Source organism: Ambystoma mexicanum, chromosome 7q (assembly GCF_040938575.1).
Source record: "Ambystoma mexicanum isolate Mex_15411 chromosome 7q, UKY_AmexF1_1, whole genome shotgun sequence".
NCBI classification, from domain to species: domain Eukaryota; kingdom Metazoa; phylum Chordata; class Amphibia; order Caudata; family Ambystomatidae; genus Ambystoma; species Ambystoma mexicanum.
This window is the reverse complement of record NC_090941.1, coordinates 1,038,622,551-1,038,647,676: the sequence shown is the minus strand read 5'-3', so window position 1 is coordinate 1,038,647,676 and position 25,126 is coordinate 1,038,622,551. Positions and strand designations below refer to the sequence as shown.

The 25,126-nt window shown below is 43.6% G+C and overlaps 1 protein-coding gene across 1 annotated transcript in view; it reads left to right on the top strand.

The window, feature by feature from the left end:
* The window catches only part of LOC138528581 (sodium-dependent proline transporter-like), a 285,454-nt gene that overhangs the window by 249,908 nt on the left and 10,420 nt on the right, over positions 1-25,126 (top strand). The window lies entirely within an intron of this gene.

The following is a 25,126-nucleotide window of genomic DNA, read 5'->3' as shown; positions in this document are numbered from 1 at the left end:
GAATTACTGTGGGTTAATTAGGAGAGTCTAAGCTGCAGTGTTAGATTAGGTGTTCTAATGGGACTGGTACGCACTGAGGTTCATCCACATTTATGTGGTATTTGCAGAGCTGGAGAGTACTGTGGCGGGTCAGAAGGAGGACAAAGACTCCGACTTTCCATGTATAGATGTTTTCATTTACCAAAAAGGTGCAAACTCCTATCTTCCGCTAAGCTATGGGTGTTCCCTACCTAACTAAGGTGCTCATCGGTCATCTGATGCAAGTCCCAAATCAGATTCAGTCCGCTGTCCAAAACTACTCTACCCTGACCCTACCACTATACTAATGACTAAAGTACAGGAGAATGACTCCCTTCTCCTTTTGTCTGGGACTTCCCCCAAGTTCAGTTTAATATGGAACACGTAGATATCTTCTTGCCACCACTCTCATTAATCTATACAGTTCATCTACTCGATTCTCCCAGTTTTCAGGATGACTCTACTTGGTTCTTCTTAATCTCTATGCTCTTCTGTTCCATCAATTGTCATTTTTCCCCTCGTAGTATCTTTCAACATCTTTTCTGTTGCAACAGTCTTTCACATCTTTTCCTCTTGTGAAATACAAACTCTAAAGTTAACACTCTTTGTCGCTTTCTCGTATTCCTCTTGCTAGACTGGGGTAGCATGAACGTTCCAGTAACCTTTATCCCTCTTCTTTGGTAATTTCTCTATTTCGTCTTGACTGTGCTGAGTAGGAAGGTTCAAATAATGATTGTCTTTACTTTTGGTATTTTTAAAGCTTGCCGTATAATGCTTATTATTCTCTCTCTGGATCTTTAAAGCTTCCGGTGTACTGAGATGAGTATGCGTGTCCCAGTAATGCTTATTATTCTCTTGTTCCCCTACCAGGTCTGCCATTTTCCCCCTCACCTTTGCCACGGTAATGTCACTGGGGTCCGGCAAAACTGTGGATTTTTTCTCCTCATATCGGGACGGCTTCTTGGCCTGTTAATCGACCAGCTCATCACTCGCTACTCCTTCCTTCGCTTTGCTCTTGGTCCACCTTGCTTCTGTGGTCATAGCATTGTTGAGGGACCAACACTGTGTCTCTGCAGCAGTCACGCCACCACTTTCCCAATGCAGCACGTTGGTATCCTGCTTTGGCTCTCTGTTTCTCTGCTCGCTCGATTCTCACTCCAGTCTGTAGCGTGGCTTTCCTTCCCCAAATCGGCACTTTGGCATTCTCTCTGGGTTATCTTCTCCGTGTTGGACGCTGCATGCCCAGGACCTCATCAGTGGGCAGCACCAGCTGATTTGAACTTCACGGTCCTCCACTCTCTCCAACAGAGCCTACCTCATTTTTATGACATCCTGGCTTCCCGCTCCATTTGCACAAGTCCATTTTCTCTTTCAGCTGTTCATGCATTATGACTCTAGTGATCTTCTACGTCCCAGTTTCTCTTGTGGATATTAAAGCAGTACTTGGTTGACAGTAGCAAACTTGGGCTTGTTCTTCACAAGATCTTGACAAAAAAAGGTATGATAGTCTTGGGCTTTGGGAATTCCTCACTGAAAGGGGAGTCTCTCGTCCCAAAAGGGGGAGTCTCTCCCGGTGAGGTCCTGCTTTCCTCTACCCCAAAGGAGGGTGTTGCATAGCGGGCTGACCTTCCTAGACTCACAAGGAAAGGCTCCACCTGGGGGAGAAGTGACAGAATCCTGCAATTCATCACTTAGCGATAGTCCTGCATCATAAAAGGCACTGCACTGAGAATACGGGTTCTGCAGTGAACTGCACCTGGAGAGCGAGTTGCACCTAACAGGCACTAGCATGCAATTGTACAGGTAGGGAGGTGAAAATGAGTGGAAAGCATGTCAATAACAGTATTGTGGATTTTGATAAGACAAAATGTAATGACCCAGCAGTCCTATGTTCTTGATTAGTGGCATGTAGTGACCGTGGATTGTGAATGGCCCTTTGTGTCCTCAGTATTTTCTTTAAAACATTTGAGGTCCGTTATTACCTGGACCTTGTTTGTTTCTCTAATTCAAGTGTTTGTTTACTGTTTAAGTATTTTCCCAAAGACCTCTACACTCTAAATTTTATCCTTTCAAATCAATTTTGATTGTTGAATTTTCAAAACCTCTGTTCACAAACGTTGTTTGTGGTGGCCATCAGTTAAATCTCCTTACACTGAGATGGTCCTCCCCAAGTCGTAATTAGTAGAAATTGATAAACTGGCAGCATGAACAATGTTGTTGAAATTAAACAATCAAAATTGAGAAGGATAATGGGTAAAGTGCAATGGTCTTTGTGAAAAGAATTGACCATTTAAGAAATTCTTGAATTATAGAACCTGTGGTAGGTCAGAATTAAGAGGGTGGCATTTTTACTGAATACTTCATTATTAGAATTCATAAGGCCTAAGCTGTCAACCCTAAGATGTTCTTCCGTACTATACAAAGGAGAAAACTTAAAAAGGATCCTTGTCAGGATGTCTTGAAAAAGAAGACCTGTCCTCTGTCCAGAATCGTGTGCTTACCTAAATTCTTCCCCTATCACTACAAAGGAAAAACATAAATTCAACTAAGATTCAATTAGGGCTCTTACCCGAACAAAAGAATAGGGAGGGGCTGGTTTCTGACCACCAACCCTGCTGTCTCTTTATCCAAAGGGGCTCCTCACCCAGATGCACAGTTCAAGCAAGAACACTGAATGTCTTTTCACCCTTTCTGTACCCTGGTTTGTTGTCAGTCTATGGTTGATCTCTTTTCCTCTAGTTTCACCAGGGTTTTATCTCTGTCTCTTGTCTTCTTTCCCACTTGGGGATCTTTGGCTCATATCCCCACGCTGGATGTTCTTCTTGTGTTCTCAACAAAGGAAACTCCTGGCACTCTCTCCAGCTGGGCATCTCCTGGTTTTTACCCCACCTTGGGCTCTTGTTCCTCTCACTGTGCCTTGGACTCTCGTTCCTCTCACTATGCCTTGGGCTCTCGTTCCTCAGGACAGAAGGAGTGTACAACAAGGATGGTGGACTCGGCCACAGTCGAGCCGAAGGAATGCTCACAATTCCTGCCGGGACAGGAGCCGGAAGCATCTGGCCCAGAAGAGTGCTGTTCCTCTCGCCCTGCCTTGGCTGCCTCCTTTCTCTCGCCCTGCCTTGGCTTTCTCCTTTCTCTCGCCCTGCCTTGGCTTTCTCCTTTCTCTTGCCCTGCCTTGGCTGTCTCCTTTCTCTCGCCCTGCCTTGGCTGTCTCGTTGTCTGATTTTTGGTCCGCATTGGTTCCTCTGCACTCTTCTGGGCCAGATACTTCCGGCTCCTGGCCCGGCAGGAGTTGTGAGCATTCCTTCGGCTCTGCCATACTTGTTGTACACTCCCTCTGTCCTGCAACACCTCCCAGGGTGAGGTCTCCTTGCTTCTCCTTCGGACTGGGTCTCCTCTCTTCCTGTCCTGTTCCGATTGGCTCTTTATCCCACTCTGATAGGTGGTGGGACTATCCACTGTTCTCTTGTCCCAGGGGAGGACAGTGAATTCAGAGGACCAGATACCATACCAGCTAATGATCTTCGAAGTTTCGAATTATCAGTTGCAGTCTCTGCAGGTCGTATTTTTCATTTGCTCCTCTACTTTCCGAGTCTGTTCTCACTGTCTACTACAGGGAGAAGAATACAAATACCCAGATACACCGCGGAGCGGCCGCGGAGTCAGAGCAGAGTCAGTTGCAGTCTCTGCAGGTCGGACTTTTCATTTGCTCCTCTACTTTCCGAGTCTGTTCTCACTGTCTACTGCAGGAAGAAGAATACAAATACCCAGATACACCGCGGAGCGGCCGCGGAGTCAGAGCAGAGTCAGTTGCAGTCTCTGCAGGTCGGACTTTTCATTTGCTCCTCTACTTTCCGAGTCTGTTCTCACTGTCTACTGCAGGAAGAAGAATACAAATACCCAGATACACCGCGAAGCGGCCGCGGAGTCAGAGTAGAGTCAGTTGCAGTCTCTGCAGTCCCTGCCAGGACTGGCAGAGACATGGCGACAACCTCTGACTTCCACCAACCAGGCACTTTAAATATTTCCAGCGAGGGCATAGAAGAAGAAGAAAACATGCGCCTTAGAAGCTCACGGAAACTCCAACTGTCCTCAAGTCCTCCGTTTTCCTCAAAACACCCGGTCAAACTCAGAACTCAGGCTTTATTGCCTATAAACACCACCTTGATGGGCACCTGCCCAACCATCACATCAGCCGGGTCTCAGCGTCAGAAAAAAGCGGCAGTGACCACTCAGAAATCACCTAAAAAGGGCCAATCATGTGTGGCTAAAACTCACATCCCCCTCACGGAAGTCACGAATCAACAAAAATCTAAAACCCGAGGAGTGAGTCATGAGGTCGAAGCTCTAGCCACAACGCAGCACATAACCGCCTCTCTGACCAAAGAGAACAACGCGGGAAGTGCTGAAAATGCGGGAAAGGTTCCGAATACTCAGCCCGAATACCCAGCCCAGCCCTTGCCAAGTGTCGTAGGCATCCCAGTGCGGCCAGTCGGAGGACCGACCGTGAGGGAAAAATCTCCACAGGTGCATAGGCTCAACCAGGAAGAGGCCGTAGACAGGCAAAACCAACTAAACAACCCAAACAAACAAATTGCTGCATAACACAAGACCTCCCACTTACCGTGGAAGCTTGCACTGAGCAGGCGGCTCTTCGGGGTTTGGCGGTTCCTCTTCCCACGACGCGGCTCAGGCGGGAAGGTCAGCGCCAGAGACGGAGGACCCGCCTCGATGCCGTGGTGGGGTGGCGGCACCCCAGCCGGCGGTGGGGATCCGCGCACAGGTGCACGCGGGCGGCCTCGGGGACGGTGGTACCTCCGGGTCGATTCGCCCGAGGGGTGATTCTCCGGTCGGCTGCCCTTGCGCAGGCGCGTTCGGCGCCAGCCCGGACAGACTAGCTCCCCCGGAGGAGACTAGCGGCACTGCAGCCCAATCCGAGGACAAAACGCCGGACTCAGCTGAGGAATGGGAATTCATCCAAGACCCTAAACTCGGGCTTCTGACAAAGAAAAAGACAAGTTCCCAGAGACCCAATGGAGAGTCAAGTAACATCAAAAAACTACAAAAAAAAAATAGGACAAATAAATGCCAAAAAAACTGGCCAAATGAATAAAACACAACAAAGAGCGCTTGAGGATGTTACCCCCAAAACCAGGATCTGCAATTCCATAAAAGAACTTTTCGCTAGACAAGGGAAAAGAAAGCACGATGTGCTTACGGAACTCACTGATGATGAGATACTTGATGCCCTGATCGATGTACAACCCGTAGTGAAAACAAGAAAGACTGCACCAATCCTAAAACCCAGCAGGACTCCGAAAATCACAGAAGAAAACTCATCTGAAATATGCGCAAATGAGTCCGCGCCAAGCGAGATGAATGCTGAGAAGGGGTTGGTTGTACCCCCCTTTTTTGGGGTGTCCAACTACGACCCACCCACTCCAATCGCCCTTAAACAAGGACCAGGGAGCTGAAGTCACCGTCCCGCCACGGCCCAACGAATCAAAAAAAGTTGGTGAAAGCTTAGATTCCACCTCCCTCAGCAATCAAATAACTTTTACGCCAGACCACCCGGAAGTCTTTATTAAATCTAAAGCCTCATTGTCCCACCATCCTAGAATATCCGCAGACGCAGATTGGCTGCTTTACGGCGCACATAGACCGGCAAGAAGATCTTCTCTTCCTCATTTCATACGAGAGCCTCGAGAAACAAACCACCAGCAGGAACAGAGGGTTCCTCAAGACTCCTCCTTTGAGGCATCAAACAGAAACCAACCTGATTTATTCTGGAAGGCAGAATGAATCCTTTACAAAAAAACCAGACCTAACGACGATAATGTCGGCTATAACAATTGGTTTATCACCATTTGGTAAACTTTACGAGTCTCTCAATGAGACAATGAGAGACCACACTACGTTATTAGCTATGTTGCACACAAAGCTGATTTACATCAAGGGCTTCATCACTGCAAAAGAAAAGAGTCCCCAAACACCTAAAAATTGTTTCAACTTAGCAACTTCAAGTCCTAAAACGAACAATACAGCAAGGGCAGCTCCCAAACTAAAGAGCGCTTGCGTTCATACACAAACTGATTCTCAACAAGGACCAGTTCAATTTGTATTTTCTGGCATTCAAGAAATCTCAGCCAACGAAGAAAACAGAAAACCACAGGCAGGCCCAAAAACCTCTGCTGTCGAACGAAGCCAAAATGATCAAACATGCATCATCATTGACCACTTAAATTCTCCTGATAACAGTATAAAAAGAGCTTCCAACGAAAAACAAAATTACCTGGCATTCGATCCCCAGAAAAGTTCATCTAACTTTGGTGAAAAGTCTGCAAATAAAATAAAAAAATCTCCAAGAACTGCTGAAGATTTTTTAGCGGATCAAAGCGCAATGAATATTACCCTCCATCTTTCGCCAGAAACACGAGATAAAATTCCCCCAAGAGCATGCAAACCAACATCGATATGCTCTTCTGAAAAAGATAAACAATCAAAAAAACGCAGAAGAAAGAGTTCAACTAATACTACTCAAACTCTCTCGTGCTCAGACCTTCTCCAGAAAGAAGCTCCGCAAAAAAGTAAACTAGAACAATCATCCTTCAGGTATAGAACTTCTAAAGACAAACCGGAACCACAAGGGCCGGCAGAAATGAAAAAGCAAAGACATCAATCTCATCAAGATAAGATCAAAGACAACAGACCATGAGACAGAAACAGATTAGATCACAGTTCTCCCCGTAAGAGCAATAATGGAATAATTCTAAAACTGGAACAATCTGAAACAAACAGGGAATCGCTAACCTTGAATAGAAGCACTATTATGAAGATTCTGAAAAACACCAAAGACCTCAAACGTTTAACCCCGAAGGAAATCACGCTCGTGGAACCATACCACATTGCTAGAAAAGCTAGAGCTTTTATTCATATAAAGGAGTGCTCTAACTCGTTTATATCCAACAAAGACTCTGAAATCCTCTCAAAATTAGGACTAATCATCACTGAATACACAAAGTCAAAGCGGGCTCCAGCAAAAAACCAACGAGAAAGGTTGCCAGAGAACTTTCGGGATAACATCAGGCAGCAAGACGATATTCGCCACCATCAATCAACGAAAAACGAAGCCTTCCCGATAAAACATCCACGACTAAACTCTGCGGAGATATTGCGGCCAGAAGAACGAAGGTGCACTAATCCATCGCAAACGGAGCCTAATCTAAGAAGTTCCAAAATAGACCTGGGAAAAAAGCTTCCCACAATTCATCACGCAAAGCTTCCTCTGTCCTTAACTAAAACGAATAGCAAAACCCCTGTTGGACCAATTAAACAACTTTGGGCATGGCTCCCAAAACCTTAATTTTCAAATTCTAGCAAATAGCAATCAGAAGTGAGGCATACAACATCTGAAACTCCAACTCAAACAAAAGATGTAGCCTCACTGAAATTTGGATCATGGAACACCAGGGGATTTAAACACCTAACAACGAACGGAGATACAAACCTTGGGCAATTTGATATCGTGGCTCTCCAAGAAACTTGGCTAGCAGAAGCTCCAGCGATAGATGGATACTCACTAGAAATTGCACCAGCCAAAAAAGCTGTCATAGGCCGACCGTCTGCAGGTCTGCTAATAGCCGTAAAAAGCGGCTCTGGCCTCGAGATAACCAAAAAACGCTCATTTTCCCAAAGTCATCTATCAATTCAAGTGGAATGGTCAAGAAAAGACCCGACAAGTAAAGTCTTTAAAGTCAACATTGGCTGTAATAACGGTATATTGGAACCCGAAAGCAATCTCAGACGAGAGATTCCTGAGGATGATCGAAGCTGAGATCGATGACATTCAAGCAAACACAGAAATCACGATGATTGCGATTTGTGGTGATCTAAACGCGTCTTGTCCCGTTCCAAAAAAACCATCGACCAACCTAAAAGAGCCACATCGGGGAGACTCAAGAGGACAAAAATGGGTGAAATTGATGGACTCGAGGCACATATACAACGCAGCCCAAAAGTCAACGAACGCGCAACAAATACCGACATGGGAAAGAGCTCATCAAAATGCCACAATAGATTATATCTTTACCTCTGAACCCCTGCTAAACCTCCTAATATCTTTCAGCGTGATACGAGCAAAAGCAAGTGACCATAATATCGTGGAAACAACTTGGCTGTCTGACAACTCCTCAAAAACAACTATGGAAACAAGGGTCGAAATAAACAACCAAGGAAACCGGCTAAGGATGACAAAAGACCGGATTGTGGAACTTGCTGAATTTTACAGGCAAAAACTTGCTGGTGAAGAAAAAAACAAAAGCCAGCACACAATAGACTATCAACCCCTCTTGATCCCATATCAAAGTGACTATTCAAAAACAACCAGTAAAGCCCCACAAGGCTCACAGCAATACAACAAACTCCTGGTTACAAAAAGAAGAGCACTTAGAAAACTCAAACGACAAGCCCAAAAGACAAACTCACAATCGCTGAAGAGGCAATTTAAAGAGGAGACCAAGAAATATAATGGATGGTTAAAATTCCACAGAGCTGACCTCTATCAGCAAGACGCCGAACTAATGTTAAAAAAGGTTAATGGAAAAAATTCTCGTGAGTTTTGGACCCTTGTAAAGAGGGCAGGAAATCCTTCAATCGCAGCAACAACAAATGCAGTAAGCGAAGAACGCTGGATACAACATTTTACTACGCTTTTCAAGAAACCTCTGACTCACTCGATTCAAACTTGTACCTACACCTGGAGTAGTACACTGTGGGAAGACTACTCGGACAAAGAGGACATTGAAAAAGCAATACAGACTTTAACCACTTCAAGAGCGCCTGGTCCTGATGGGATATCAAATTTCGATCTAAAAACAAACCAAGAACCATGGGCATCTTTTATCAGCATACTCTTCAAAGAAATCTGTCGTTCAAAATAGTTTCCTAGCTCATGGTCATCAGCAACGGTGGTAACAATTTTCAAGAAGGGAGAAAGATCCGATCCATCAAATTATCGACCGATCGCCCTATTAGATACAATAGGGAAAATCTACGGCTCATACCTGCTCACAAGTTCCCAAAAGTGGGCAAAATATTTGTCATGTTATGACCCGTTGCAAGCAGGTTTCACAAAAAACGTTGGAACAACAATAAACATCATGCTCATAAGCATTTTAAAAAATCTGGCAAGGAAAAAAGATAAAAAGATCTATCTGGCATTTGTGGACCTGACTCAGGCCTTTGACATGATCGATCGAGACCTATTACGGGCGAAGCTAAAAAGATGGAAGGGCCCCGACAAGATTCTTGATCCTATTATTGCACTACATGCAAAAACATCTATCAGAGTAAAGTTAAATCAGACCGGTACCCTGTCAGAAGAAATTACAACTGAAAGAGGCGTAAAGCAGGGTTGGCCTCTGGCTCCGGCCCTCTTCACGGCCTTCCTCGGCGACCTAAAAGACTCTGAAGACCAGCCCAGAACTTTTCCACCAAAACTAGGGGGCACAGAAATTCCGAGGCTGCTTTATGCTGATGACATTATCCTGATAGATCAGACCTCGATCGGTCTCCAACGGCAGTTGGATACTTTGAACACTTATGTAACTAAGAACAATTTGCTGATCAATAAAGAGAAAACCAAAATCCTGGTTCTTGAAAGAACAACTAAACCAAACCAAAAACCTAACCACTGGTCGATAGACTCCATAAAAGTGGACCAGGTTAAGGACTTTAAATAATTGGGGGTTATGATTGACTCCTCCGAAAGAGAGACAAGTATGCAATCGAACCTATGGGAAAAGACACAGAAATTATCAGCAAAGGCCCTAGACAGAAAATTTGGCCGATTTTCTTTGTTGCCTGTAATAAAATATTACAAAGGAAGATTCGTTCCATCAATAACATATGGAGGAGAAGGTATGCCAACTATTCCGCCAAACATCTGGCCACAATTGGAAGCCTATTTCTGGCGAGAACTGCTACACCTTCCGAAATCGACATCCCTACCAGCAATTCGAAGGGAACTGGGACTGCTGTCACTGAAGGCAACTGTCGATTGGAATGAGATGGCCCTTTTTAGAAAAATCATTATGCCAGACTCCGCTCCACAATATAATATGCTTAAAGATGAAACAACTACAGGGAGAAGCGAAATCCTTGCAAAATGGGTGCTCAAACAGAAAGCCTCTCTGTTAAAGATCGGATGCGATGAGAACGATCTAACCCGAAATCCAATGCGGGTGAAGAAGAAGCTCCAAGAGCTTGACTGGATTGATACATTGGAAAAAGCAGCTGCCAATAAGCTCCTTGGCCATTTACCCATCCAACCCAAAAAACTAAATGAAATCTACCAAGTCTTCACATGCTTTCCGGACAAACGAAGAAGAAACATCTTCCTAAGGGCCAGGCTAAACCTCTTGCATACAAACGAGATAAGAGCTTTAAGAGGGCTATCAAACACGAACAAGTGCCGTCTTTGCAAGAATACTGCTGAAATCGAAACAATAAGACATCTTTTGATGACATGCCCGAAAACCGTCTATCTCAGGAAAGCATACTTAACCCCGCTCCTGGAATCCTTCGTCCTCCAAGAGGAGGATACTTGGTGGTGCCGCCTCCTAAGTGGGAAAAAAACCCGCTGGACGATAGCAACAACTAAAATCCTAGAAGCTGCTTTGGAAAAATGCTTGAAAAACACAAATCCAACATCTTAAGGACAGAAGCAGACACAGCGACCGGAATACAGGAAAAAAAAAAAAATAAAAAAAAAAAATAAAGAAGTAAAGTAACAAAGAAATAAAGAAAGAAATTATCAAATGAAAGTTATAAAGAACCAAGGAAATTAGAAACGGAACCACACACAACCACAAACAATAATGGACACAATTACGAATTAACAACCTTTGTAAAATCAATTTTATTTTGATAGCAAACAAAGTAAAAAAAAAAAAAAAAGAAATTATCATAGAGTTTAACTCCCATGTAGACAACAATGGATCTTGCGATGAGGGAGGATCACCTATATCCCTTTCTAGGGATTTCCTGACCTCTAAGGAGCTTCCACTTGGGCAGAGGGACCGAATTCCCTGGATTTGTCACAAAACATACAAGTTCCAGGCAATAACTAACCTCCACACTGATTTGCAAAAGAGGACAAAAAGGATCAGTCGCAGGTTTATTGAAACTGAATATTTAAATTATTGTGTTTGTGTTAATAATCTGACCTATGTTTTGTTAGTTTATTGATTTATATGGCGCACCAAACCCGAAGGTATCTGGGCGCATTCCAAGTATACTTTGGCATGAATTACAGAAGTTACAGATAATATATACATAATAGTACAGTAGAAAATGCAATAAGGAACATCAAAAGCAATAGGCAGTCAATGGCATTGGTTACAGTGCCAAGGAGTCATATATCAACAATCGACTGTGGCTTAAAACTATCCTGGGTATGTCGGAGTCCTTCGCTACGAGCCAGTTTATGGTATTTCGCCTAAAGTTGAGGAAGGAATGGTCTGCTCTCGGGGCAAGAGGAAGGGCGCTCCAAAACAAATGCCTGGTTTAATGCCTTAAATTCCTTGGAGAACTGAGCGTGAAACTCATTTTGGCAGAAGCATAATGTTAAAGGTAGATTGTAGCAAAACCAGTGTTGAATATAGGTAACATATGGAAAAGGGAATTATGTCGATAAGCGTACCCTACAGATTCTCAAAGGTTTAGTTATTCAGTACTTTGAATGTCCATTACAAAGCACTACTCTTTTTATGTCCAGTGTATTGTATGTTGGAGGTAATAATGCACTGGTTATTTGTGCTTATATAGTTACTTATGTTTTGGCATAGGCTGTAATTTCCATTCCTGTATTATTCCAGTAGCCTCGCCCAGAAAATATTTTTAAGCTCTAAGCAGACACTGTTGCCCCCCCGCCTCCCCACACCCCATCTTCTTTTTGAATTTTGCTTTGTGTGATCAAAGCCACATTCTCATTTACTGTTGGTTCTGTGAGAAACCAGAAGGTGTCTCATCCGCTAGTCCCCGGGGGGGTCTCTCTCTCAGGTGGCCAGGGCACGGCCATCGCTTTTGGATCCAGACTGTGGGGGTGGACCAGTGCGGGAGGATCACCTACGTGAAGGGTCTTCAGGGAGTGGGAGGGGCACACTGGATGGTGAGATGCAGTATTCCCCCCACCCCTGTAACTTCTTTAACCCATCCTACTAGGATACTTGCGGCCCTAAGCCACCCCCCCAGTTTTCCCTACACAAACACGTTCACATGGACAGCCCACCCTGGGAGAAAATGCTCACACCCGAGCATTACACTTGACATGTCCCAATACTGTGCTCAGGCAGAGTCAGGCAATTACTGTTAACGACTCACACCTGACTTCCATTAAGCTTCCCATCACGGATAAAAGGCGGAAGCACGAGAGCACACTCTGAGCGAGGAAAAGCGCACACATGAATAGAGCTTTCCAGACAGCAGCTGAACGAGGGGAGAAAGGTGTCAAACCAAGAAGGGAAAGCAAGGAGGGAGATACTCTTGGCCTTTCCACTTAGAAACTGTTCCTTTCCAGAAACCTTCAGATTGGAAAGTGTAAGGTCGGGAAACCAGACTAAAAGAGTCCTGCATTGTGTGTCAAAGATACCCAGGACCCACCTGCATGACTGAGCGAGTCGGGGAGGAGCTGCAGCCGCTGTGGTACCGTCCTTGCCTCCAGGATCAAAGCAGCGGCAGAGAAATCAACAAAGCCAGTGAGTTGGGGAGTCTGATGCAAGACCGGTTTGTGTTGAAGTCAAGGTTGCAAGCGGCAACATTGTATGAGGAACACAGAGCAAAGAATTAACGCGTGTGAGTAAAGCTCAGTTGCTGATGGATGTTTGTACTCTAATGCGAAACAGCAAAGGTGCAAAATAAAGTAACACAGTAGTCTGGCACTGCGGGTGTGCTCAATCGAAGGTCTCTTTATTACGTACCCAGCCAAGAAGTGGCAGAAATAGAAAGGGGTAAAAGAGAAAGTAATGAATGGATTGATTCAAAGTGGTCCTACGATTGCTTGAGAGAAATCCATTGCACAGTTGAAAGTCTTCAAGTTTTGAACTGTGCAAGAAAGCAAGATTAACGTGGTCCAAGGCACAATGAGGGAGACCAATTGTGAACTTGTGTAAAAGTGGTCCGAGCCCGACCGAGGGAGACCCGTGATGAACAGTAAACCAGAAACCTTGTGAATGTGAAATCCCTGATGAGAAGAAAACCTTGATACTTGTTTGTTACACCCAGCACTCAGCAACAAGAGACCTTTAAAGGAAACGAGACCTTGGTGCAGAATGCCCAGATACCTACATTGTGAACTGCATCCTTGTGGCAGAGAAGCCAGAGTGTGTGCGAAGCTCGAGTGCGCCACCTTGTCCCGTGCTGAAAACATGGGGAATTAACGCCAAATGCTTATCTATCCTGACATATTGTTTCTTGAACACTTTTCTTTTGCATACATCGTTTTCCCACATCATTTGTATTTAGAAATAAGGATTGGCAATAGGTTTATTAGTATAGGCCATTTTATTTTGACAGACTCCACTAGGATTGCGTTATTATTTGATGGCCGTAGTTTGCTCCCATCTTTCGACTTGGGTTGAAATAGGCATTCAATCAAAACATTGAACTTCAATAAACATCCTTGAACTGTGATCACTTGTCGGTCTTCACTGTTTGATACCATGCCTTCCTTACAGTGCTGATGATGTAACGTTCAAAAGTGCATATCCCAATATATAGTCTTAAATCAATCCCTGTCCCACGCTCCTTTTTCTGAATGATAACCCTCTCAATTTTAATTGCGATCATCCGTGTATTCCTGGTACTCTTTCCATGATCCACATATTTTTACTACTATTGGTTGTGAGGTCACAACATTTTTAGTAAATTACAAATTTACTATTCATTCATTGTGTAGCTCCAACACAAACCCATATTTTTCTTCCACCTGGATAGCTCTCCTCAATATAGCCAAGGAATCCTGGAGTACACACAAATTCATGTTATTACTCATTTCCCCTTGGGTTTGGAAGAAATACTTGGAGTGCCCGAGTTAAGTTCAATTAAAACAACTAGAGCTTAAAAGTTCATTCATCCCTCCTGGAAACAGGGTTGAATGTCTATCAATCCAGTAAGATTCTTTACAATAATGACAAAGAGGAATCATGTCAATCACTTGGAATTCCAAGTACGTGGTCCCATGACTTGCCAAGATGAAATGTCTTGTGATCACTGATTTAGAATTTTTCATACTGATGTCATTCCTTTTCGCAACCATTTTAACCATTCTCGTCAATCGCCAACATAGATTTGTCGGGGTGGACTTTTGTTCATATACACTCTGACATTCTACAGGTATGTTGCAAAATGCTGCAATGGAATCTCTTCTTTTCATTGATGCGTAGTCACACTCCTTTTAATAACACAGGCTACAGTTGAGGCACTGAAAAGTCTTCATATGCAAGGTACTTGTAGTTTGGTCTTGTGCTGTCATCCCATGTAGTCTTGCAGCCATCCTATCCAACGCTCTAATGATTGTATCATGCGAAGTTCTGTTCCTTTTCCATTTGAACAATGGTTGTGTCTTGAATATTTGCTGGTGGTTCATTTGAATGGGTCCCTGTGGACCAACACTTCATAATCGTTCATGTGTTTCGCTTAAATGGATCAAGTTTCATCACACACGTTGGCCAATCCTGGCTCAATTCTTTTGAAGTGTTTAATCTCAAGTCCATGCCTGGATTTAATCTTTGATATTTCTAAAGGATTGTTTAGTACCTCCATCAGATTCTTTTGTTCCTGAATCCTCTTCTATGATGTCTTTCTCTTTTTAAAACCTTCTGTCCATTTTGATTCATCAAATGTTTAAAGATTGCCAATATGGAAGCACTTTCATCAATGGTCTTGGATTGTATGAATGCCGTCACAACGGATCCAGAATCACTCCTAGAGAACGGCACTGATGTTTGGCTCTTCACCTTCTATTTGGACCACAAAGCCAAGGCTGGTTCCTTTCATCAGGGAAGCTTTACTAGGGCGGGAGCGTTGGCTTTAACAAAACTGACAGCCGAAAGTCTCAACACACCCCACAAAAAAGCTAACTGATTGTGAAGGGAGGTTAGCTATGGGCAACGCACTTGTCATGGAAGCAAGATGAGGCGGAGCAACACATGTTCGATTCCCTGGGTCCGCGCTTAGAAACCTCTGGGTATTAAGCGCGTTATAAAGAACCAATTACCATAGACACTCTTCAGCCTGGTTCGAAGAACAAGTTGAAGTGAAGCAGCTTCCTTCTACCGTATCTTTGGGTTCTTCGTGTTCCAAACCATGTTCACATCTCTACGCCATCTATTAACACCTGCTTACAATGGGTGGAAAGGTACCTTTCCCCCGCAAAGATGTGTACAGCGGGCTGAAGGAAGTGCTTGTGGCTTTTGAATGACTGTTCAGGGGAATCTACTTGGCTGCTCTGCCCCTATATGGATTTTATGCACAAGTGATCCAATGTCGGAGTGGATTGTGGGAGTTGGAACAAGAATCTTCTAAATGTGCATTGTGGCCTAGCCCAACTTGCACACATTTAGACATTTTGCTTTGCACATTAAACATACATGGGTGTATGACTGGTGCAATGCATGGCCTCAGCAGAAGCCCCTGCCATGGTGATTGGGTCGGACATGCCAGTGTCTGAGATCTATTCTAGCAGAAGCCCCTGCCATGGTGATTGGCCTGACATGCCAGTGTCTCAGATATATTCTAGCAGAAGCCCCTGCCATGGTGATTGGCCTGACATGCCAGTGTCTGAGATCTATTCTAGCAGAAGCCCCTGCCATGGTGATTGGCCTGACATGCCAGTGTCTCAGATATATTCTAGCAGAAGGCCCTGCCATGGTGATTGGCCTGACATGCCAGTGTCTGAGATCTATTCTAGCAGAGGCCCCTGCCATGGTGATTGCCTTGACGTGCCAGTGTCTGAGATATATTCTAGCAGAAGCCCCTGCCATGGTGATTGCCTTGACATGCCAGTATCTGAGATATATTCTAGCAGAAGCCCCTGCCATGGTGATTGGCCTGACATGCCAGTGTCTGAGATTAATTCTATCAGAAGGCCCCTGGCATGGTGATTGGCCTGACATGCCAATGTGTGAGATTTATTCTAGCAGAAGCCCCTGCCATGGTGATTGGTCTGACATGCCAGTGTCTGAGATATATTCTAGCAGAAGGCCCTGCCATGGTGATTGGTCTGGCATGCCAGTGTCTGAGATATATTCTAGCAGAAGTACCTGCCATGGTGATTGGTCTGGCATGCCAGTGTCTGAGATCTTGAATCACGTGTGTATAGGCACGTTATAAATGGCATATCATATCATCCATTTTAGCAGAAGCCCCTGCCATGGTGATTGGTCTGACATTCTAGCAGAAGCCCCGGTCTGGCATGCCAGTGTCTGAGATATATTCTAGCAGAAGACCCTGCCATTGTGATTGCCTTGACATGCCAGTCTCTGAGATATATTCTAGCAGAAGCCCCTGCCATGGTGATTGGCCTGACATGCCAGTGTCTGAGATATATTCTAGCAGAAGCCCCTGCCATGGTGATTGGTCTGACATGCCAGTGTCTGAGATATATTCTAGCAGAAGCCCCTGCCATGGTGATTGGTCTGACATGCCAGTGTCTGAGATATATTCTAGCAGAAGCCCCTGCCATGGTGATTGGTCTGACATGCCAGTGTCTGAGATATATTAGCAGAAGCCCCTGCCATGGTGATTGGTCTGACATGCCAGTGTCTGAGATATATTCTAGCAGAAGCCCCTGCCATGGTGATTGGCCTGACATGCCAGTATCTGAGATATATTCTAGCAGAAGCCCCTGCCATGGTGATTGGTCTGACATGCCAGTGTCTGAGATATATTCTAGCAGAAGCCCCTGCCATGGTGATTGGCCTGACATGCCAGTGTCTGAGATATATTCTAGCAGAAGGCCCTGCCATGGTGATTGGCCTGACATGCCAGTATCTGAGATATATTCTAGCAGAAGCCCCTGCCATGGTGATTGGCCTGACATGCCAGTGTCTGAGATATATTCTAGCAGAAGGCCCTGCCATGGTGATTGGCCTGACATGCCAGTATCTGAGATATATTCTAGCAGAAGCCCCTGCCATGGTGATTGGTCTGACATGCCAGTGTCTGAGATATATTCTAGCAGAAGGCCCTGCCATGGTGATTGGTCTGGCATGCCAGTGTCTGAGATCTTGAATCACTTGTGTATAGACGCGTTATAAATGCCATATCATATCATCTATTTAGCAGAAGCCACTGCCATGGTGATTGGCCTTGAAGCGCCAGAGTCTGAGATATATTCTGTTTGCAAAGTAGGGGAAAGAACTCTGGGTAAGTTTCCAATTCAGGTGGGGAGCATACCAAGTGATGACACATCTCTACAGCTCATGCTCCCAAAATAAAACGAGAACTTACCCCGAGTTATGAATGATGTACACATCACCCCATGATTCTAAGCATTTGCCTTCACATGTTTGGTATGATTGTTTTGCTGTCATACAGATGAGTGGCAATGATGCTTTCGTTTCAGCCAAAAAGGTGGAATAAAAAATGCTGAATGTGCATTTACTGCACATCCGGCATGGTAAAAGGAAAAAAACGGAAGCCCATAATGTCGAACAAGGGGAGCAGGGGCGTCCAATTCTCCCCTCGCTCAGCATTATAGGCTTCGGGGGGGTCGCAGGGGTGTCCCCGCTTCCATGATATTCAAAGTGGGGGACAATAAAATAAAACAAAATAAAAGACAGGACCCTACGGTGCCAGCTCCGACCCATGTTAGTGGGAGGGAACTGACGCTGCAGGGATAGAGTGGAGTCGGTTTGTATTATTATTTTTTTTTATTTGACATTTTCGGATACGGTATTTCATGCCGGCAGTAATCGCGTAGATCCTGATGCGTTCCCGTGATGTGGGCTAGTATGCATTACTGATTTACACATTGCCAAGTATGCTGAATTGCCTCTTGACTGGACCAGTGCAGCAGTAAAGATGTGCCACCATCCCTGTTTTATCTGTTAGATGGTGTCACAAGAAATAGTTTGGTTCAGTAAATGGTGCGCTATGCTATTGTGTGGTTTGGTAAGGGAACAGTTGTCAATGGTATAATTAGCTAAGTGGCTTGTTTTGGTATGCATTTTTTTTTTTAATTATTATTTTGATATAGCTGAAGACATCAACTTTTCAAAATCAATAACAATTATAAAAGAATATCATTACAATTTAAAATTGATGAAAATCATATAGAATTACATACAATATCAACAACCGACATAATGGAGAAGAGTAAACAAAAGAGACAGAGTTAGAGAGTCGGCCTATAAATTAAGATTTAAGTTCAATAAAGTAGTCCGATTAAATCTATATATAATGAGAGCCATATTAATAGTGATAATTATAATGATCATTCACGAGTATATAAATAGGATACTCTAAGGTAGACTAATTAAACCACTATTTCGTCAGGTAAAACTGCCTCTAAAAAGTGGACAATGGCCTTCATTACTGAAAATCTAACATTCTTAAATGGAATACTCCATATCTCATTGTCATTCTTCTCCATATACAAACTCAATAACTTATTACAATGTTTATCACGAATGGCTATTAGGTTTGGACAAGACACAATTATGTGTTGGAGGGTTTCCCTTACATTTTGTTTCTCACAAAATCGGCAGAAGCTGAGGTCCGCTTGAATAAGTTTACGTCTAGCCAAGATTTCTCTCGTCGGCCATAAATTTAACCTTGTCCGCAGGAATTTATTGCGTATATTTGCAGATGGACATTTCATGAGATAACCTTCCGCTTGGCCTAGACATTTAGTACCAAAGAGACTAGCATCAAAATCTCTATATTTTACACAAAGATCATAGTTTGTGATCCAATCCCAATAGAAAAACTTTCTTTTTGCTCGTGCGGGGTGATCAATCAGAACTTGTAAAGAGATATTTGCTCCAACTAAAGTGTCCAAAACAATATTTCTCCATTTTAGCGGAAAAACAGCTGTAGACCCTATTAGGTGAAGAGCAACCGTACCCAGGATATTATTATTGGTCAAGCCGAGAAGGCTTTTACGGAAAAAGGCGCACATTCTCCATTTAACTTTACTATAGAGAGAGTTCAAACCCAATTCAAACCGTAGTATTGGGAGCGGTGTGCAGTTCGGAAGACGCAAGACCTTTTTCCAAAAAGTAGCCTCAAGTCTATTCCATATGCTATCCTTGGAATACAGTTTGGCTTCAACGCCATAGAGTAAGATGGGAACAACCTTTTGTTCATAATACATCAGGATATGTTTCAGCGTAAATTTCCCAAACTTATAAAGTAGGATTTTCGCTTGCGATATCAAGCTTAGCAATTTCGAGTCTAACATATATAACAGTTTCCCATCGCTAACCGTGTTTTGAATGGAAACACCGAGATACTTATACTCCGAGACAATATCCATAGTTTGTTGTTGGAAGGACCAAAATCCCTTATAAGATTTACACCTAGTAGCGGGTTTACAAACCATAATCTGGGATTTGGTTAGGTTTACTGTTAGATCATTTTCCTCCACGTAGATTGCTAATGCAGCTAAAAGATTTTGCAGACCTATGGGAGTCTGGGAAATCAAGACCAAATCGTCTGCATGAAGTATCCAAGGGATACGATGACCCCCCAACTCTGGAGCGTCCACTGTAATTCCGCAAAATGACAGGCCTAAATCAAGGATAAAGAGATTGAACAATGAAGCCGCCAATGTACATCCTTGCTTTAAACCAATACAAGTAGGAAAAGGGGCGGACAGGAGTCCTTGCATTGTGAGCCGAACTCTCATGGTAGTATCTGTATGTAATTGGATAATTAGAGCCAAACGCGAGGAAGGGCAGCCAAAATCTTTTAGTTTTTTAAAAAGAAGATTTCGGTTTATGGAATCAAAAGCGGAACTGAAATCAATAAACGCAAAATATAAAGTTTGTTTTCTGGATGCATATTGAGACTTCAACATATTAATGGTAATAATGTTGGGGATCGTCCCCAGTCCGCTAACAAAGCCAGATTGATGCGGGTCCCGTTTGAAGTTCTTCTTTGTCCGATCATTAAGTTCTCGCAGTATGAGACGAGTAAAGATCTTTCCCGAGACATCCAATAATGAAATGGGTCTATAGCTAGCCGGATTGGCGCGATCACCCTTCTTATATATTGGAATAACGATTGATTATCTCCATGATGTCGGAATTTTTTGTGAAGTGTTTATTGATTCAAACATGAGAAATAGTATATCTGCCCATATGTTAGGGAATTGCTTAAGATGTGCATTTGATAGGCCATCGGGGCCAGGTGCTCGCGAGTTGCTTGCATGATTGATGTAATACAAGATGTCTTCTTTATCGAAGTGTAAGTAAAACGAATGATCAGACTTTAGCTCAAGAGCAAAGGAATGAGGGTGTGGGTTTGCAAATAGGTTTGAGTAATAGCATACCCACTCATCCTCTGTTACATCATTTGTTTGGCAGGCAACCTGATGGCCTGCTGTGGATTGGTTTATAATGTACCACGACTGGGCAGAGTTTTTGGATGCTAGAGATACTAGCATATTTCTCCCATCTGTTTGGTAAAGTTTAGCTTTTATTCCCCTAGCCCAATTGCTGTAGCTGGTTTGTATACGTAGCAGAGCAGCCCCACGGAGATCTGGCGGTAATTTTAAGGCCTGCCTTTTTTCCGCTCGAACCATGGATTTTTTTGGATCTTATTTCATGATTGGGGATATGCAAATGCGGTATTTGTTTATGTTTATGAGTGGTAGAGCTTGGTTGGAAGAGCTGCATAAGATCATAAAAAACCATGTCTGAGGGCGATTGTTCTACATCATTATGGTTTAGTTCACTATGGTAACGTGTCTTAAAGGCATTCAAAGAATGTTCAGACCACTTTAATCGGTTTCTGGCAGGATTTATCTCATACGTTCCCTTAAGAAAGGAAGGGTGTACTTTGGGGACAAACATGTTCGAGCGGAGGGTAGTACCCAGGATATTATGATCACTCATCTCTGATTCTATTATTTGAAAAGATGTAACCATATTTGACATATACATGTTAAAATAGGTAAAGTCAATAATCCCATGACTACATGCACGATGCCATGTAGCTCTAGGTGGTATGTCCTGTGAATAGGCACCATTCAACATATAGAGATTCCGTGATTTAATGAATAGTAGCCATTTATCCAGGCGTTTTTGTTCGGATTTAAAAAAGGGGCCCAAACAGTGTAAATTCAAATCCCCCGCTAAATAGATCATATCTACAGCTCCATCCACTGTAATTATATCAAGAGCGTTAGATATTGCTTCCACAAAGGAATCATCAGAGATGTTCAGGGGGTTCCAGTAGATGTTAATTACGGCACATGTGTAGCTTTCACATACAATTCTAGACATTTGTATAAAATCATTTGGACAAAACCACGGAGAGATTTTTAAGCCAGACGACTGTTTAACAGCCGTTAACAGGCCAGAGGTTGGACGACCCATTTGCTGCTTCACGGCAGGTAATAAACATACATCATAATTATTCCAAGACGGTGGTGTAACCAACCATGATTCTTGAAGCAGTATAACATCATACTTCAGCAAATGGAGGGAATGATTGTTCAGTAAATGCCGATTCCCTCTGGAATTCCAGCTAACAAAGCATAGCTCTGATGTAAGAATAGAAGAATGCTAAGGTTGCTTGCTTTGATATTGACAAATGCAGGATTTTCCGGGGTTAGCTTGTGGGTTGATGGGAAGTTTGTTTTGAGGGGCATCTGCACGCATAGAAGGTCTCTCTAAAACATCTGGGGTGGGGAGCACAGTGAAGCCAAGATCGGGCAATTTGTGACTTCGCGGCCCAGATGGTATTAAGAACCACCCTTGAATTAATCCATAGATTTACAAGGGACTGATTAGATGAATCTGGGAACTCCACAAGTTCTATATCTATGGTACTGATGTCGTCGAGCTCTGGGATCTCACGAAATATCGAGAGAACAGAGGCCCGATTTAGATTATACTGTTTAGCCGGCAATGGCTGGCAACTAAGGGTCAGAGAATGAATTGCCGGACGCTTAGAGCGTATAGTTGTTAGCTTTTGTTTAGCTGGTAACAGTAACTCATTAGGGTTTGTAGAGGTATTAATCCCTATTTTAGGCTGTAAGACTGTTTGCGGGGCAAAAGAGGCTTCCAGAAACTTAGTGAAAGTGGATTGTAAAATTCGTTCCATATCACCAAGTGAATCTATTTTAGCCTTGCCAGGTCCACCCGGACATATTGGCATAGGAGAGCCAAAAGTTGCTGCATCCGCAATGACAGGGAGACTAGGTTTTTTCAGAATTGGGGCTACCACAGGCGTTGGCTCAGACAAAGTGGCCGAGGCAGAGGGCGCAAAAGTTACATGTTTAGGGTCTGATTTAGAGGATAAGTATTCATCCACTGCTCTTCGTATCTCTCTCCCCATTTCCCCATGCTCTGGTTTCTGTGCCACAAAAGCATTACCCATAAAACTATTTGCGGATGAGTTAGGTACACTAGCCCCTTCGCAAATACGATTGCCCAACATTGGTTTAGTGTGGGTTTTTTGTGACATCTGCTCGGCCACGGTAATCAATTCACTTAAAGGGCTGTGTGCCAAAGAGGGAACAGTGGGGGCTGGGTGTAACTTAGCTTTTTTTGCTTGCAGTTGTTGAGTATTTTCTTGTGATGGCTTTAGATGCCAAGGCTGAAGAGGATACTGGAGCTGAGAGCTTATTAATAAAGGCTTTAATTTGGGATGTATGAGGTGGTACAGATTTGATGTTTTTCGGTTTTTTTGACTGATTTATCAGTCGAGTCTTTTTAGGCAGTGAATTCTGGGGATTCTGCAGATCGGGCACAGAAGATTTGATCCCAAAAAGGGAATATGTGGGTCTCTTCTGCAAATCAGTTTTTGTCGCGACTGCATTTTCCATAATGTCAACTATAGGATCAGGTATGAATGGTATAGGTTGATAGGCTTGAACCATGGTTTCAGCCAAGTAAGAAGTCTGTTAAGATACAGACTTCTTACCATTTGGAGCAGCTTCCGGCTGGCCCAGGCTCTCAAGTTTGTTAAAAAGTACAAATTGATTGTCAAGTAGCAGGTCAAACTGGTTTGAATGTGTTTCAGCCTTTACGACTAATACTTCGAACAGTTTAGCAAGAGCTAATATGGCGTTGTTCATGGATGTAAGTGCTATGCTAGTACTGACAGTCTGGGAATCAAGACCACCAGAAGTAGCAGGGGTTTTTCCAACTATTTTTCTAGGAGTCGGAGCTATAAAGGACAAATTTGCAACTGAATTTGCAGCACTAACGTTTGTGAAAAGCACAGGAGATTTAGACAAATTAACCAAAGATATTTGAGGTGACTCAACAGAGGCAATAATATCTAAGTCAATAACAGGTATATCCTGAACAGCTGGCTTCAACAATGAGTTAGCAACCGATGTGTCACTTACAGTGAATACAGAGATGTCACGTACATCAGGGGAGGAACTGCAACACCAGTTAAGACATTAGTTAGAATGACACTATCGGTAAGGGAAACATTTTCTTTCGCAAAAGTAACAGATGGGCCAGGCGTTGTAACAGTTTTTAAGACCTCACCAGTTCTGACCTCTATCGCAGTAGCTAGAGGATCATTTTGGCCAGTTAATCATTTTGCAGAAGTACAAGATTCCGGCTCCAATCCATGCGTAGTATCTTTTGGACCCAAGGAAGCCGTTACTGGATGATGTAAAGATGTTTCTACGGCATTTCCAGTAGGTCGTGAGCTGTTTTCCATGCGACTGGAGGCTCTACAAAAGGAGCGGATGTCCATTCCTAACAGCGTCTCAGATCGACTCTTGATTGCGCCTGTAGCACATATCCTTGGTGTAGAACTAAGTCGAGGTTTTTTTATCAGTGCAGAGTGGCAAATCTGGGAACAACTAGAACCATTGGACTTGTGCAGCTCGGTTACCGGCGGCATGCCGGTTGTTAGAGATTTTATTCTACGTTTCATACTCAACGGTAGTAGTGTTACCTACTAAATTAGAGAAAAAAAAAAAAGGGTAAGGAAAAAATGAAACACTAAGTTCACCGCTTTGCCGCGGCAAAGCGGGACTTGAGGGGACTTGCTGGGTGCGCGCGCACAGGTGCGCGCGGGAACGTCCTTATATAGGACCGCCCCTAATTAAAAAAAAAAAAAAAAAGAGCAAAGCCTAAAAGAAAAAGAAAGGCTGCTTTAGTTAAGTTTGCAGATAAAATTGGGTTTAAGTGTTATTGATGGTAGTTGTTGACTACCCAGTATATAGCGTTCACCTTCTGGTAGCTGTAGTAATGTTTTCAATCCGATAAGAATCCAACTTGAGAGGCAGGCAGGACAGGTAGCAAACAGCACAGACTCCCGCGGCAAAGCGGGACTTGAGGGGACTTGCTGGGTGCGTGCGCGCGGGAACGTCCTTAATTAAAAGAAAAAGAAAAAAAGAGCAAAGCCTTCTGGTAGCTGTAGTAATGTTTTCAATCCGATAAGAATCCAACTTGAGAGGCAGGCAGGACAGGTAGCAAACAGCACAGACTCCCGCGGCAAAGCGGGACTTGAGGGGACTTGCTGGGTATGCATTATATGTAGCTTGTTAAGGTTTATTCGGCACTGGCCACTGCAGTAAGTGGCCTTTGTATAGTCCTGCCTGGCCAATGGTCTGTTGTGCGAAGAACTGATAGGTTATCGTTTGTTATGGGTGCTGTGTGGTCCTGTAATTGGCTTGTTATGGTACGAACTAGTTTGGCGAATACTTTACTGGTACTAAGTGCTACGTTATGTGGTTTCTTATGGTAATGTCTGGTTTGATATGGGGCTTGTTATGACGTGGTCTGGTAAATGTATTTATCTGTATTTATTATACGTGTATATCATTTTTCAAAGAAACATGCTGGGGTTAGATCTCCATCTTCGGCTGGAGCCTCCCTCTGGAACAGCCTCCCTGCCACTCTAAAACTTG